This window comes from Phyllostomus discolor, chromosome 14 (assembly GCF_004126475.2).
Source record: "Phyllostomus discolor isolate MPI-MPIP mPhyDis1 chromosome 14, mPhyDis1.pri.v3, whole genome shotgun sequence".
Classification (NCBI taxonomy): domain Eukaryota; kingdom Metazoa; phylum Chordata; class Mammalia; order Chiroptera; family Phyllostomidae; genus Phyllostomus; species Phyllostomus discolor.
In genome coordinates this window covers 29,089,044-29,102,178 of record NC_040916.2, presented here as the reverse complement: position 1 = coordinate 29,102,178, position 13,135 = coordinate 29,089,044, and the positions used below count along the sequence as shown (strand labels likewise).

Sequence of the window (13,135 nt, the reverse complement as noted above, 5' to 3'; positions counted from 1 at the left end):
ACGCCTGTCATCATCGCCATCATCATCATCATCGTCATCACCGAGGCCAAGAATGAAAGACAAGTGGCCTTAAACAAGGGCAGGTATATGTTGCTATGCTCTGCTTTACTTCGCTAATTAAATTGGTCTGGCTGGAGGCTAAAACCTCAGGTGATACATTGTAGCGGGTCTGGTTATAAGATCGTTAGGAGGCTGCAGCTGGGTGGTCTGGGCGGCCCCCTGTGAGGGGCAGGGGCGGGGGCGGGGCTCCCTGCTCACAGCGAAGACCAGATCTGATGGTGGCGTGTGACTCTGCCGGGCCCCGTCGGGTTTGAGGAGCTCGGTCCAGCCTCCTCCGTGTGCGCTTCCCCCTGAGACATTCCCTCTACCATCTCCTCCCAGGGGGACTCGCCCTCCCACAAATGGCTGTACTTCTTTCCTGGGAGAAACGTGCGTCCATCTTTCCGAGAGCAGTAGCCTACTGTGAGTGATAACCTACTATGTGCCCCGTTCGGCCGGGCTGCCAGGAAGTTCAGCGCAAACAGGCTGCTCAGCCACAGCGTGGGCACGAGTCTTTCAAGTCAAAATCCCGACTTTTCTCAGCTCTCCCTTTTCACAGTTCTCATTTAAACATTTTTTGTGCATTCACCCAACCAAGGACATTTTTAAATTGCTTTTACAGATAGATGAGAGAGAGACACACACATCGATCGGTTGCCTCCTGTAGCGCCCTGACGAAGGATCGAACCCACGGCCTTTTGGTTACGGGACGACGCTCCAACCAACTGGCCGCACCGGCCAGGGCCTTGTTCCCGTTGTCAGTCGTGCATTCTCGTGACCTGCCTCAAACACTGAGAAGCCACACGGTGCCATTTCCTTAGTAACCTTTCACCGAGTCTGACCCTTCTCCCAGCGACCCCGTGGGTGCAGAGTGGCCCAAGCAGCTGTCCCCTGCGTGACGAGAGCCACGAGGACACGTCTGTCCGTGTCCACACGGTGCCTAGCGCCCCTTCCAGCTGTAGTACTGGCTCTAGTTGGGGTTTCGGGAGCCGCCGGACCACAGTGATTCAGGGAGGACGCGGCGACAGGTCACTGTCACTGTGACCCCCGTCGGCCCCCACAAAGGAGATGCTGCTCGTCGTCCCCTCGGAACCGCCCCCGTAAAGGAATGCGCTCCGGCAGGCTCAGGCCCGGGAGGGTAGTTTCTCCTACCCGGATTTCAAATACGGGCTCTTCTGGGAAAGATCGAACAGGATTCGAGTCGGCGAGTCAGAGCGATTGTTCTGGAAAGTATCTGTAAAGCTTGCCGCCCCAAACCTGAGAAATGTAAATCTGAGGGAAAGAATGCTCCCATCTGACTGATCTAGGCAGTTCTGCCCGTGCCCGGAGGGCCCCGGGGCCGTCCTGAGGATGATGATGGCGAGAGAGAAGGGAAAGTGTGAGGGCCAGCCAGGCGGGCCTCGCCCTGCGCATATTTCCGTTCGCGGAGACCAGAGACCACGCCTGCACCAGCTGGCAGGGACCTTGCCTTCCTGCTTTTCGTAATTCAGACAAAGTCGACCAAGGGCTGCATGACTTGTGGGTATGGATCAGACACTGGTCCTTATAAAGGGGAACCAATGGTCCCCCATTTCTCTCAAGTTCTCCTTTTCTCCACTTTCCTCCCTTTTTGTGGGGTTGTTGGGATCACAGAGGCATCTCGAGGGACAGACAGCCCTTCGTGGGAGGGGGGAGGGTGTCACCTGCCAGGAAGCCTCCCAGCACTTGTGCAGGTGCACCGCTGGCTTAGCCGGAGTGACGCCCCCCTCCTTTTGGCTGGGCCGTGGTCGAAGCCCCTCGGAGAAACCCAGGGTCCTGAAGAGTCCCATCCGTGCCCTGGTGTCAGGGACATGCTGAACAGAAGGCTGTGTGGCCAGTCTGGGCACCGAGGGCAATCCGGTGACCCAGCCGCCGCCAGGTCAGCGACACGGGACATGTCAGGCTCAGGGGTGAGCCGCCCTAGCAGCTACGGTGGGAGCTCTGAGTCTGGGGCGCTCATGGGTTTGCAGCCACAGCCCAAGTTTACGATGGAGCTGTGTCCCTATGAATTCTGTTCTCTCGTCTGTAACTCGGAGAGGAGAACGGGACATGGGAACAGAGATGATCCCGGGTTGTTACGAGGTCTCGGCGCAGGAATACGCGCCCGGCGCCCCGGAGGTGCTACTAGTCACCGCCGTCATCAGTCTAGGGAGGTTTCATCGAGGCTGGCTTTCCGCCCCTAAGAGGAACTTGGCGTCAGCACGTCCTGCGGCCTCCAGCGCGCACATCGTCACGCAGATTCGCCTTTAGTTTTGGAAACCACGGCGGCTCCCGACGCCCGCCCGTGCGCCCGGGAGGCCTCACCGGGGGGCCCGCGTCAGAACCAAGTGATTAGTTAAAGGGGCCGACGCAGGACGCGGGGACGGCGCTTTGGGCCCCACGCGGGACCCGTGTGCGGGTCCAGCCGGGTCGGTGTCCCCCAGTGAGAGGGAGAGGAGCGAGAACGGCGCCCGGAGCGGGAAACGACGCAGGCCCCGCCGTGGCGCTGCCGGCACCTGCGGCCCCCCGGCCCCCTCTGCCCTCCGCGGAGACGCAGACCCGCCGGGGGGGGGGGGGGGGGGGGACGTGGCCACGCCCCTGCCCTGCCGTTCCCGCCCCTCAGCGGGGCCCGGCCCTTCTCAGCGGTCCCAGAGCCAAAGCCCATCTGGGAAACATCTTACGTGAAAGAGCGCACTTCGAACCCCAGTCTAAAAAAAACCCAGAACAGCCCTTGAAAAAGAAACACCGCGTGCCTCTCCATCCTAATTTGGGCCGCAGACCATCAGGACAAAGGGCAGGCTTTTCCCGGGGTGTCCCGGGAGACCGGACGGGGGGCGGGGGGCGGCTCCCGACCTCCCCCACGGCGCCGCCGCCGCCGCAGGTTTCCGCTCGCAGCACGCAGCCTCCGACCGACCGAGAGCGAGCGTCCCTCGGTAACGGGGGCAGCCAGCCAGCCCGCAGGCTCCCAGTGACCTTGGCTTTGAACAGGCCACATTTCGGTGACCGGCGGCGGTGGGCAGGCAGGCCCTGTCTCCCCTCCTGCTCCCCAGCTGTGTGAGCAACCACCTGGGGCGGAGGATGGGGAGGGGGAGGGCGATGCGCGCGGGGTTCTCACAGCGCCCACGCCATGGCCTTGGACCAGCCCTGGGGCTGGTTTCCTGCCTTGTGAGACCAGGGACATGCGTGTGGGTCCTGCGTCCCCTCGGGGCTGTTCCGGGACTCTCGTGGCCCGTGGATGTGGAAGCTGTTGGAAACCCCACCGATCCACAGACTCGTGTGGCATTATCACTGAGACTAATGTGTTTATGTACCATCATCAGGGGGAACTTGGACTTGAGCCTCAGGAACCGAGAGTGAGCCTGAGGTATGGGGAGGGAGGCGCGTGCAGGAAGCAGAAGGAGAAGTCGGCTGGCTGGGGCCACGACGGGACTGCCCCGGGCACCCGTGTCCCTGGGCCGGGTCGCGGCGGTGTCTGGGCCCGGCCCCCAGTCTTTTCTCTCCATCTTCCATGAGGGTCCCCGATGTGAGGACACCTCCACAGTCAAGGCTGCAAGGCGTCTGCCCGGCACCTCGGGGCAGCAGCTCCCTTGGGAGGGAGTCGGCCTGACTCGGGCCTGAAACTCCTCAGGGCTCCAGATTCCTCTCCCTCCCCCAGCCCACGAGCCCACGTGTGGGATGATTCATGCCCAAGACCCATGAAGAAGGGGTTTCTCAGGTCGTCACGGGGCAGACAGTGGGGGAGCAGCTGGGGGAAAGGGGCTGCAGATCTGGCTAGTCTGCCGCTGACGCCGCCCCCCCCCCCCCGCCCCCCGGCAGGAGTTCTGAAGGAATAGCCGGGGACGGTGCTTTCACGGGACCGTTTGTCGGCGTCTGACCGTGCGGGCTGCCCCGCTGTTTGCTGCTGCGTGAGAACCACCCTGATGCAGCGGCTCAAACAGCAAAGGGGTGCGTGCGGACTGGGCAGGCCCGGGCCGCTCCTGCGGGCAGAGGTGGCCGGACAGGGGCCGCAGGGGCGGGACGAGCGGAGGCTGGCCGGGCCTCCTCGCGGTCTCTGGGCCGCTCGCTCTCTCTGTGCGCTCGGCGGTGGGACCTCCCCGCGGTCTCGGGATGGCCAGCCGCTTCCACCGCCGCTGGTGGCGTCGGGGGCGGCAGTCCCAGCCAGCGGGGAGGACGAAGGCGGGAGAGTCACATTCTCTACTGGCGACAGCCACGGTTTTGAGGGGAGGGAACAAACGCCCCGTTTCTCAAGGGGAAAAGCATGAGAGCCGCCTGGCGGGACGAGCCCGGGGGGGTGGGCAGCAGCTCAAATGCTGCCGTCTCTGGGAAGCCGCGCCCGCCACGCGGGCTGCCGGGCGCGGGAGGGGCAAGCTGCCGACAGCGGCTGCGTGTCCCTGGGCTGGCACTCGCCTGCACCCCGTCCCGACTCCGCCCTGCGAGGGGCCCCCGGGAGACCGCCTCGCTGCAAGGGCCCTGCTGACCCTCCTCGCCATCCAGAACTCTCCTGCCTCCAGCGCGGGTCTGAACTCTAGGCCACGGGCGGCGAGGGGGGAGCTGATGCCTGGTACCTGCCAGCCCCGAGGATGCCGGGAAGGACGAGACGGACCCCTGCGCACTCGGGGCCGGGGCGGGGGGGGGGGGGCCCACCTTCCTGTCTGCCCGTGCGGGAGGCCTCCCCTTTGCCTGCCATCTGCCGGCAGCCTCACAACAGGCTGGAGAACGAAACCTTCGACGACTCCTCGCACAGCCTCTTCCCCTTTCTCTGACCTCCCCTGGCCCCGGTTTCTAGGGTGACCGTGTGTCTCATTCATCACCGAAACGGGAACACTTCTGGGTGAGGCCGGGCGCTATTAATAATCATGCTGCCACCGGAGACCACGCAGGCGAGCCGGGCGCCCGCCCCCCCCCCCCCAGGGCCCCGCCCGTCGCCCTCACACGCCGCTGAGCCCGCCCCGGCGGTGCCCTCCGAGTCTTACTCTTTTCCACCGAGTGAGAGCTCTAGCCCGCCAGACCCCAGAATGGCTGTGCAGGAAACACGGTTTAAGTTGAAAAGAAATAATTAGTGTTGCCCTAGATCGCATCGCCGCCTGAGACTCCCAGTTCACTCAGAACCAGGAATGACTCTTAGTCGGTCTACTACTCAGGGTCCGGCAGAAGCGAGGCCCGCGGGAATGTGGTTGGGGGGCTCCCACAGTGGGTGTGATAATGTATAGTTTCCACTTGGACATGTCGCCCGAAACGTCCCAGGGTGTGCTTGAGCGTGGTACTGTTATGTCACAGAGGGCATGCTCCTGGCCTTGTAATAAAAGAGTTTGTAATAAAAAGGGGTGTCACCAGTGCCGGACCCTGTATTTTAGGGTGCTGCCTAGCGTGGGAAACGTTCCCTTTGTCTGACCCCTTCCTCTCGGCCTGGCGGGGGCTTGTTCTGATTCCAGGGAACACATCACAGGAATGATACACCTTGTTTGCTTTTGCTGCTGAAAAACTTCAGTTTTCTTTGTAACTCGGGCAATGACCGTGTGAAAATACCCAACACCTCCACACAGAGTCACAGAAAAGAACGCACAACAGCCCTGACCGGTGTGGCTCAGTGGGCTGGGCGACGTCCCGCAAAGCCAAGGGTCCGCCGGTTCGATTCCCCGTCAGGGCACGTGCCTGGGTTACGGGTTCAGTCCTCCGTCTGCGTGTCCCTGAAAGGCCGCTGGCTGGTGTTTCTATCCCTCTCTTTTTCCCTCCCTTGCCCTGCCTCCAAAAATAACTCACTAATTAATTAAAAAAGAAGAAAGAATGCACGATGAGGCAAACAGAGGCGGCGGTGTCCAGGGCCTGCTCAGAGGGAGGAGGACAGCCGGCCTCCGGCCACGCTCAGAATGACCGTCCCCAGACAGCCTGTGGGAAACATCTGATAAACACATCTGCTATTTTTAGGGCATACTTCCAACCGGCGGGGGACAAGTGTGCCGTGACCCCGAAGCCCTGGCCGTCAGCCCGGAGGGGAAGGGCCGGGGGGGGGGGGTGTTCTGACACTAATTCATTCAGGATAAGCCGCCGAGGGCTCTGGCTCCCCTGATGTGGCTCCCAGACTTCCACGCACCCAAGGGGCAGGGTTTCATTTCAGGGAAAACGGGCCGAGAAACTGCCTCTGAGGATGTGGTCTCGAGAGAGGAGAGAAAGGGAGAGCGACACACTCCTGGACATCGCCTTCCTGAACCGATCTAACAGCCCCTTGCAGGTGTTCCCGGGGCCGCTGTAGGTGTCCCCGGGGCGGCTGTAGGTGTCCCCGGGGCGGCTGTAGGTGTCCCCGGGGCGGCTGCAGGTGTTCCCGGGGCGGCTGCTTGGCGACACGGCGATCGGGTCTCGGTTTGCCTCCCGGAGGCCGGTCTTGAGCTGCGGCCTCTCTGCCCCACCCCTCCCCCAGCCCCAATTCCACGGCTTCCCCCTCTCTCCTCGGCTGTACTGGCTTCTGCTTGAACGGCCATCAACACAAGCTGTCCATCTCCTCCCGCGCAAGGGGCTCGGCCGGCGGCGGAGGGAAACCACCCCCGGGAGGAGCCTGCCGCCGGCCGAGGCCGCGCCAGCGGAGCGGGGAGCCCCCGGTGCCCTGGGCGCGCGCCCTGCGCCCCTAGCAGACCTTCACTTCCACCACCGCTGCTCCCCAGGAGAGCGAGACGCCGCGTTTAGCCTTCCGGCTCCTTCTCAGAGTGAAAACAAGCAGCTTTTTATCGTCCCTCCCCAGCCCAGGCCAGGGGATTCGATGAACAGCGAAGTAAAACGTGGATTTGCAAAGTCTTCAAGCGGAGGGGCCACTGGTTTCCGCCCCCGCGATGCAGCACGAACGGTCCCCGCCACACGGCGCGCCCTCCACGGCGGCCTCGGTCTGCCGACGCCCGGCAGCGGGCCCAGAACCGGAGAATTGGGCCGAGATGGAGGGCCAGTGCCTTGGTTACACGTTTGAAGCGGGCATGTGGTGGGCGTCGCTTCTGGGCTGCTGGCTTGCGCCCAGCTGGGACGCTTCCCACTCACGTGACCGCGGATGGACGGCCAGGCCCCACGCTGATGGCTTTCACAGCTCGAGAGTGGAATTTTGATGTGAGTTTAATTGTCGACCTCTACAGATACAAATCCTCTCTCCTTCCGGCCCCCCTGGCTGTCCCGGGGACCCCTGCCGGAAACCGTTTCACTTTGCGGGCGGCCGAAGGGAGGGCAGCCCGGTCTGCCCTTTGTGTCCCAGGGGTCATGACTCTGAGGGGTCCCCGCTGCAGCTGGAGACTTTGTTACATGTGTGCGGAAGACAACGTGTCCAAAGCCCAGCCTCACGTGGGGGCGTCAGAGGGGGAGAGCAGCAGCACCCACTGGGGTCTCTGGAGAAAAGCAACGAGCGGACCCAGCAGGGTGCCACTGAGCGGCGTCCAGCGTTGAGAGTTTCAGAGGTCTGGGGAGCAGGAGACTTCAGGAAGGACAAACGCATGGCCTTCCTGGGGGACAGCCGTGACTGGGCAGGACCTGACCCAAGGGGGTGCTGGGCCAGGAGGCGGCCCTCCCCCCTCCCCAGGGCCGGGCTGGGCGGAAGTGGGGGCGGGGGGGGGGCGTTTCCTCTGGCAGCTGTTGCCCCGGGTAGGCGCCCCCGGCAATTCGTTCCTCCTGCAGAGGGACCAAGCTCCCGGCTGCTTCCCAGTTAACCTCCGGAGAGCAGCGCTCCACGCAACGGGTTCTTAGCGAGTCCCCCCTGACACCCCCTGGCTGCGTGGCGGCCGGAACACCCAGGGACAGAGACACAAAGGGGAGGATGTGGGTGTTACCGGGGAGCTCAGAGGCGGGTCCAGGAGGGCTGGGGGGGCGGGGCCAGAGGGGAACTCCGCAGGTAGGAATACCCGCGGGGGGTGGGGGTGGCTGGGGGTGGCGGGCATGGGCAGGAGGGGGGAACCATCTCAGAGAGCGGTCCACCCGATGGGGGGAAAGGGCAGGAATGGCTGGGTGTCGGGTAACAAAGGGGTGAATGCTCAGGCCAGAGGCCCCGCCCCTTGCAGGCCGAGCACCCTGTCTCTGGGCGAGGGGCCCAGGAGGAGTCCGTCCGGAACTTCAGCCACGTGCCTACGCCGAGGTGAGCGGCAGTGGGGAGCGGAGGGCAGCAGCGGCCAGCGCTCTCCAGACCCGCGCAACTGTTCCCCGAGGCGGCGGCGCGCGCACTCCCACTCGGCTCCGAAGCAACGCGAGCGTGCGAGCGGATCTCCAGGATACGAGACCGGGGCTGCTGGTCTCCCCTCTGCCCCAGCCCGCCCCCCAGGTCAGCCTGGTCTCCCGGCTGTCAGCGGGGTCCCCGGCTCTGGAGACAGCTGTCACTTCCACCTGACACCAAGGACGGCCGGGCTCTCTGCCACCCTAACACCGGCATGGCTCCCGCGGGGCTAACATCAAACGGCACCCCCTCCCTTTAAAACGAGGCGCCCCCACCCCCAGGACAGAGAGGCGGTGTGGTCTCCAGGTGACAGTTGCGGCTTCCCCTCTCCAGCCCCCTCTCCAGCCCCGAATCGCCTGCCTCAGGTGCACTGCCCCTCCCCCACCTTTCCAGCCGGCTGGCAATCTCCTCGCCCCTCCTCCCAATTCTTGCCCACCCCCACCCCCACCCCTCGGAGATCCAGACCCGCGGGGAGGAGGCGGGCCCACGGCCAAGCTCGGTTCCGGCAGCCAGGGGGCCAGTGACCCCTGGGAGCCTGCGACCCCCGACCTGAGCGGGGCTCCCAGGAGGCCTGCGCCCCGTTCCCACGATACGGATGGAGGGGCCTGCGCGCCCCCAGCTCGGGCACTGCCCCGGGCTCCTCACCCGACTGCCCCCGGCACCTCAGTTCGGTCTGTGCGCCCCTCGCTGTCACAACGCCGCGTCCCTCGGGAGGGGTCGCGCGCGGAGCCCTCAGCGCGCGACCCGGGACCGGGTCCCAGGTCCCAGGTGTCCGAACGGCCGCCCACCTAGCGGACCCCTGGGTGTGTGAGCAACGCCGGGCACTGAGGGGCGCAGGGAACGGCGCACGTACCTAGAGAAGTCGGCCCCTTGTCATGACAGGGACGCGCGGGGAGGCTCCGGCGAGGCAGCGCCGTGGCAGCGCCTCGGTCCCCGCGGCTCCGCCGGTAGCTCGAGCTCGCCCTCGGGCGCAGGGACAGCGGGAGCGGCCGGTCCCCACGCAGGGTCCGCAGCTCGGTGAAGGTGAGCGGCCGGCGGAGCACGGAGGAGCGCGCAGGGGCGGGAGCGCGCGCGGGCCGGAGCGCCGGGAACGCGCGGGCAGCGGCGCCACCCGGCGGGCGGGTCGCGGAGACAGCAGCCCGCTGCCCGAGCCAGCTCCTGCTCCGAGGCCGTGCCAGGGTCGCCAGGGGCAAACTGGCACCCAGGCGAACGCCCTGACAGGGGGAGGACAGGGGCCCGCTCACAACTCGGACAGGCCCTCCAGCGACCTGGGGTCTGGCACAGAGGCGGTGCGTGGGAACGGCCGCGCGCGGTGGGGGTGGGGGTGGCAGCCTGTGGGAAGCACGCGACCCCCCCCCCCCCCCGCCCCAGCCTGTGTCGGAGAGGCCTCGTCCTGATGGGCGCCAGCCGTTGTTTTCTGACCAACCGGTAGGTCTGAGCCACACGCAGAGCTTCCCCGTGGCAAAGCGAGGGCCTGACCCACACACAGAAACACTCCCCGGGAAGAGTTCCTGGGAGTGGAAGGCACGTGGGGCCCGCGTCCAAGACCCGGAAACGAGGTCTCCAATAGGGACCCCTGCCCGTGCCTCAGTTTCCCCGTCTGGGAAGCCACCCCACAGAACACGCTGTGCACTTAGAACACGTTAAATAGGACAGACACCCTGCAAGCACACCGCCCCCCCCCCCCCAGCTGGGGACTCAGTCGCTTTGGAAGGGAAGTGGTAAGCATCGGTGACCAAAAGGGCCCCCCGAGGGTGTCAGCATGGAACACACCCACCTCCAGGGGTGACCAGGAGGCGCGTCCCCCCACCTGGGAGGTGAGCAGTGCACCCCAGGGCTGGCCAGCCTGTTGTAGCCCCCGAAGGAGCTCCATGGACCGCTCGGTGCCCGAGCCTTCGCCCCCCAGGAGCGGCCTCCGGGCCCTTCCTCCCAGCTCCCCCTGCCCTGCCTCTGCTGGACAGCTCGAGTCCCCATGGGGACAGTCCTTCGGGGACAGAGCTGGTCCGTCCAGAGGACACAGTTTGACCCGCGTGCCCCCCCTCACTGCCCGTGTGTCGGTGTGAGTTGGAAACCAGCCCAGGCACAGACGACAGCCCTGTGTCCACACACTGCCATTCTCTCTCAGGTGCAGGCAACCCGCTCAGGGTGGGAGACACGCTCGGACCCCGAGCCTGGTGGTGAGGATGGCCCCGGGCCCCAGGAGGGGGGCGTTTATGGGAGAGGGGTCCCGTGGGTGCCGTGGGAACTCTGGGTGTCTCTGGGACACAAGACAGACCGCTTGAACTTCAGCGGCAGTGAACATGGCTCCTTCCAGCAGCTGGGAACCGTGTTCCGCTCTCTCTCATGGGCGTGGTCAAAGCCAGCTTTGGGTTGGGGGACGGACAGGGCACACCCCTCTGGATTGTCCTTTGTGCCACCAATCAATGCCCGTGGACGCACGACTGGTCCAGGGGGCATCCAAGTGGCAGCCCCCTCACTCTCCTGAACCAGAGCTTCAGACCCTGATGCAGGATTCGGAGCTCACCCGCAGACCCACCGGGAGGGCGAGCGGACGCTCTGGCCGGAAGGCTGCAGAGGTCTGGTGACAGCTATGGACCCCACCCGTTATGGTCCCGCCTCCCCCTTCTGCCCGTGACGTGGCGCCTCGTGGCCTTTCCTGTCGTTGTGGTCGTGCAGGCTGGAGTGAGGGGACCAGGGGATCTCTTTTTGGTCCTGCGACCTTGGAGTCCCCGTGGACAGCAGCCCCAACGCCCTGGTTTGGAAAGTCCTTCTCTGCTCCCTGACTGTCCCCGGGAGGCACCGCTTGGAGGGGTGCCGGTCCTGAGACCCCCCACGCCCGTCCCACAGGGTCACCTGCTCCCACCTGCTCATTCCCCATTCTCGCACTGGCCCACCCCCCTCCGTCCGTCTTTCTGACGTTCTAAGTTATGAAGTGTGTACGTGCCAGCCCTGAGCGCGCCCCGCGGCGCTCGGTGTGTGGGAATAGCCGGGAAGGGACTTGGACGTGGCGTTGAGACACCTGGGCTCTGTTGGGGTTCAGCCGGCAGAAGTCCCGGCACGTCCCGGACGGCTGTGCCCATGCACCGCCCCTGCCTGTCCCGGGAGGGTCTGGACAACGCGATCGCCCGGCCTCCCTCCGACTCGCACTCGTGCTGGTTCCCGCTTCCGCCGTTGTGCTCGGGCCGCGGCCAGGGCCTGGGGGTCCCTGCTGAGAACTTCCCTGGCTCCGTGCGCCCCTCCGACGCCCGTCTCCGAGAACGCGCCGGCCCGGGAGCCCTGTTCGCACAGCGCCTCTCCCCAGTCCCCCCGTGTCCCCGGAATACGGACGCCCTCCCAGCCCTTCCTTCTGCCCAGCTATCTGGTGCCCTCCCCTCGTTCGTGTATCAGCCCCGACGCCAGGCGTGGTGCTGAGTGCCGCTTCAGCACGGTGACCCCCAGGACGGCGAGGGCAGGGGCAGTCGGGAGCTACCGACAAGATGAGCGACGAGAGCGGCCCAAGGGCCCTGCGGGCTCCGCCACCTTTCCTCCTGGAGAAGGGGCGGTTCCAGGCTGCAGGGCCACGCCTGCGGAAGGACACCTCCCGCTCGCTGGGGTCGGCTGGGCCTTGCCCAGGGCCCGGAACCGTGGGGAGCAGCCCCGGCCCCTCTGCCGGGTCTGGCGCTGAAGATAAGGCCCTCCGGGGAGTGGCTGTCTCCGGCTGTTCGCCCTGCTTATCTGCTCGCACAGTGGGAGGTGCGCGTGGCCGACACCCGGGGGAGGGCTGACATCAGTCACGTGCTTCACCCCGACCTGGACCCCCACTCCACCCCGCCTCCAGCCTCCCCACCCAGGGCCCGGGGACAGTGTGGCTAGAAGACCGTCGGCAACACGTTCAGAGAATGCCCCACGTGCGCCAGCCAGGCCCCTGCAGCCGGAAGCCTGCGGCTGGGTTCTCGTGCGTTGCTGTTACACATGGAGTTACACATGGAGTTACACATGGAGGCCATTTTCTGCAACAACGTAACCTGGGCCAGCAGCTCCGGTTTCTGGGCAAGACCCACGGACACAGTAACACAATCTAGACCGGCCACTTTGTATTCCACGTGTTTTAGACGACGTAGGACACAAGCTAGATGAACCCCTTTATATCTTTAACAAACCATCGAGGACCTCGGGGACCCCTGACAGGGTCTTGGGGAGCCTCGGGGGTCCGCAGAGCTCACTTTGGGAACCTCCGCTCTGGGGCGACCGGCGTTTTGGCGGAACGTTGAGTTCACTAATTCCTAAGCCGGGAATCCCGTAAAGCCGGAAGCAAACGGCACACATTTAACTGAGTAACTGCTATCATGCAAAGACATTGAAGTGAGTATGAAATAGTTCACGATGCAGGTAGAGACGATCGGAAGCCGTCGATAGATGTGTGTGTAAATGCAGTGCCCGGTGCTGGGTACGCAGACCCTTTTAAGGGTCCGAATTGACTTTATCATCAGTCCTTCTCCTTTCTCTCCTCACGGGGTCCAGGGTGGGGGAGGGACACACAGGGAGAGGCTTGTCTGTGTGGTCCTCCCAGGCCCCCCCTCCATCAGACCCCCAGGGGGCTGTCCCTGTCCTGCCCCCCCCCCCCGCTCCTGGCCCCGGGGGCTCCCTGCAGGGACCACGCCAACCTCCGGGATGCCCACCCGAAGGGACACAGGAGAAGGGGGAGGAGGCGAGAGGTCACTCGGGCTGTGTCCCCTCCAGGCACCGGCTCTACAGCTCTGTCCCCTCGAAGGGTCTCACAACCCCTCCCACCCTTCGGACCCGGCAGCCAGGCTGGCCTGAGCATGCCGCTGGGTCCCCGAGGGCCGCCCGCAGCTCTGTCCCTCTCTCCAAGTCGCCCTTCCCCCGGCCGTTCTGACCAAGGGCAGCCCTGACCGCCCCACGCGTACCGGCCTCTTAGTTCCTGGA

The 13,135-nt window shown here is 65.2% G+C and overlaps 1 protein-coding gene across 4 annotated transcripts in view; it reads right to left on the bottom strand.

The window, feature by feature from the left end:
• Nucleotides 1-13,135, bottom strand: part of RIPOR2 (RHO family interacting cell polarization regulator 2) — a 78,563-nt gene that overhangs the window by 53,819 nt on the left and 11,609 nt on the right. The window contains exon 1 of one of the 4 annotated variants that reach the window (XM_028503387.2): nt 9,063-9,273. The exons of the other annotated variants lie outside the window; for them this stretch is intronic. The gene's annotated coding sequence lies outside the window, so the exon portion shown is untranslated. Of the gene's footprint in view, nt 1-9,062; nt 9,274-13,135 lie in introns of those variants that run through there. 4 annotated transcript variants of the gene reach the window in all.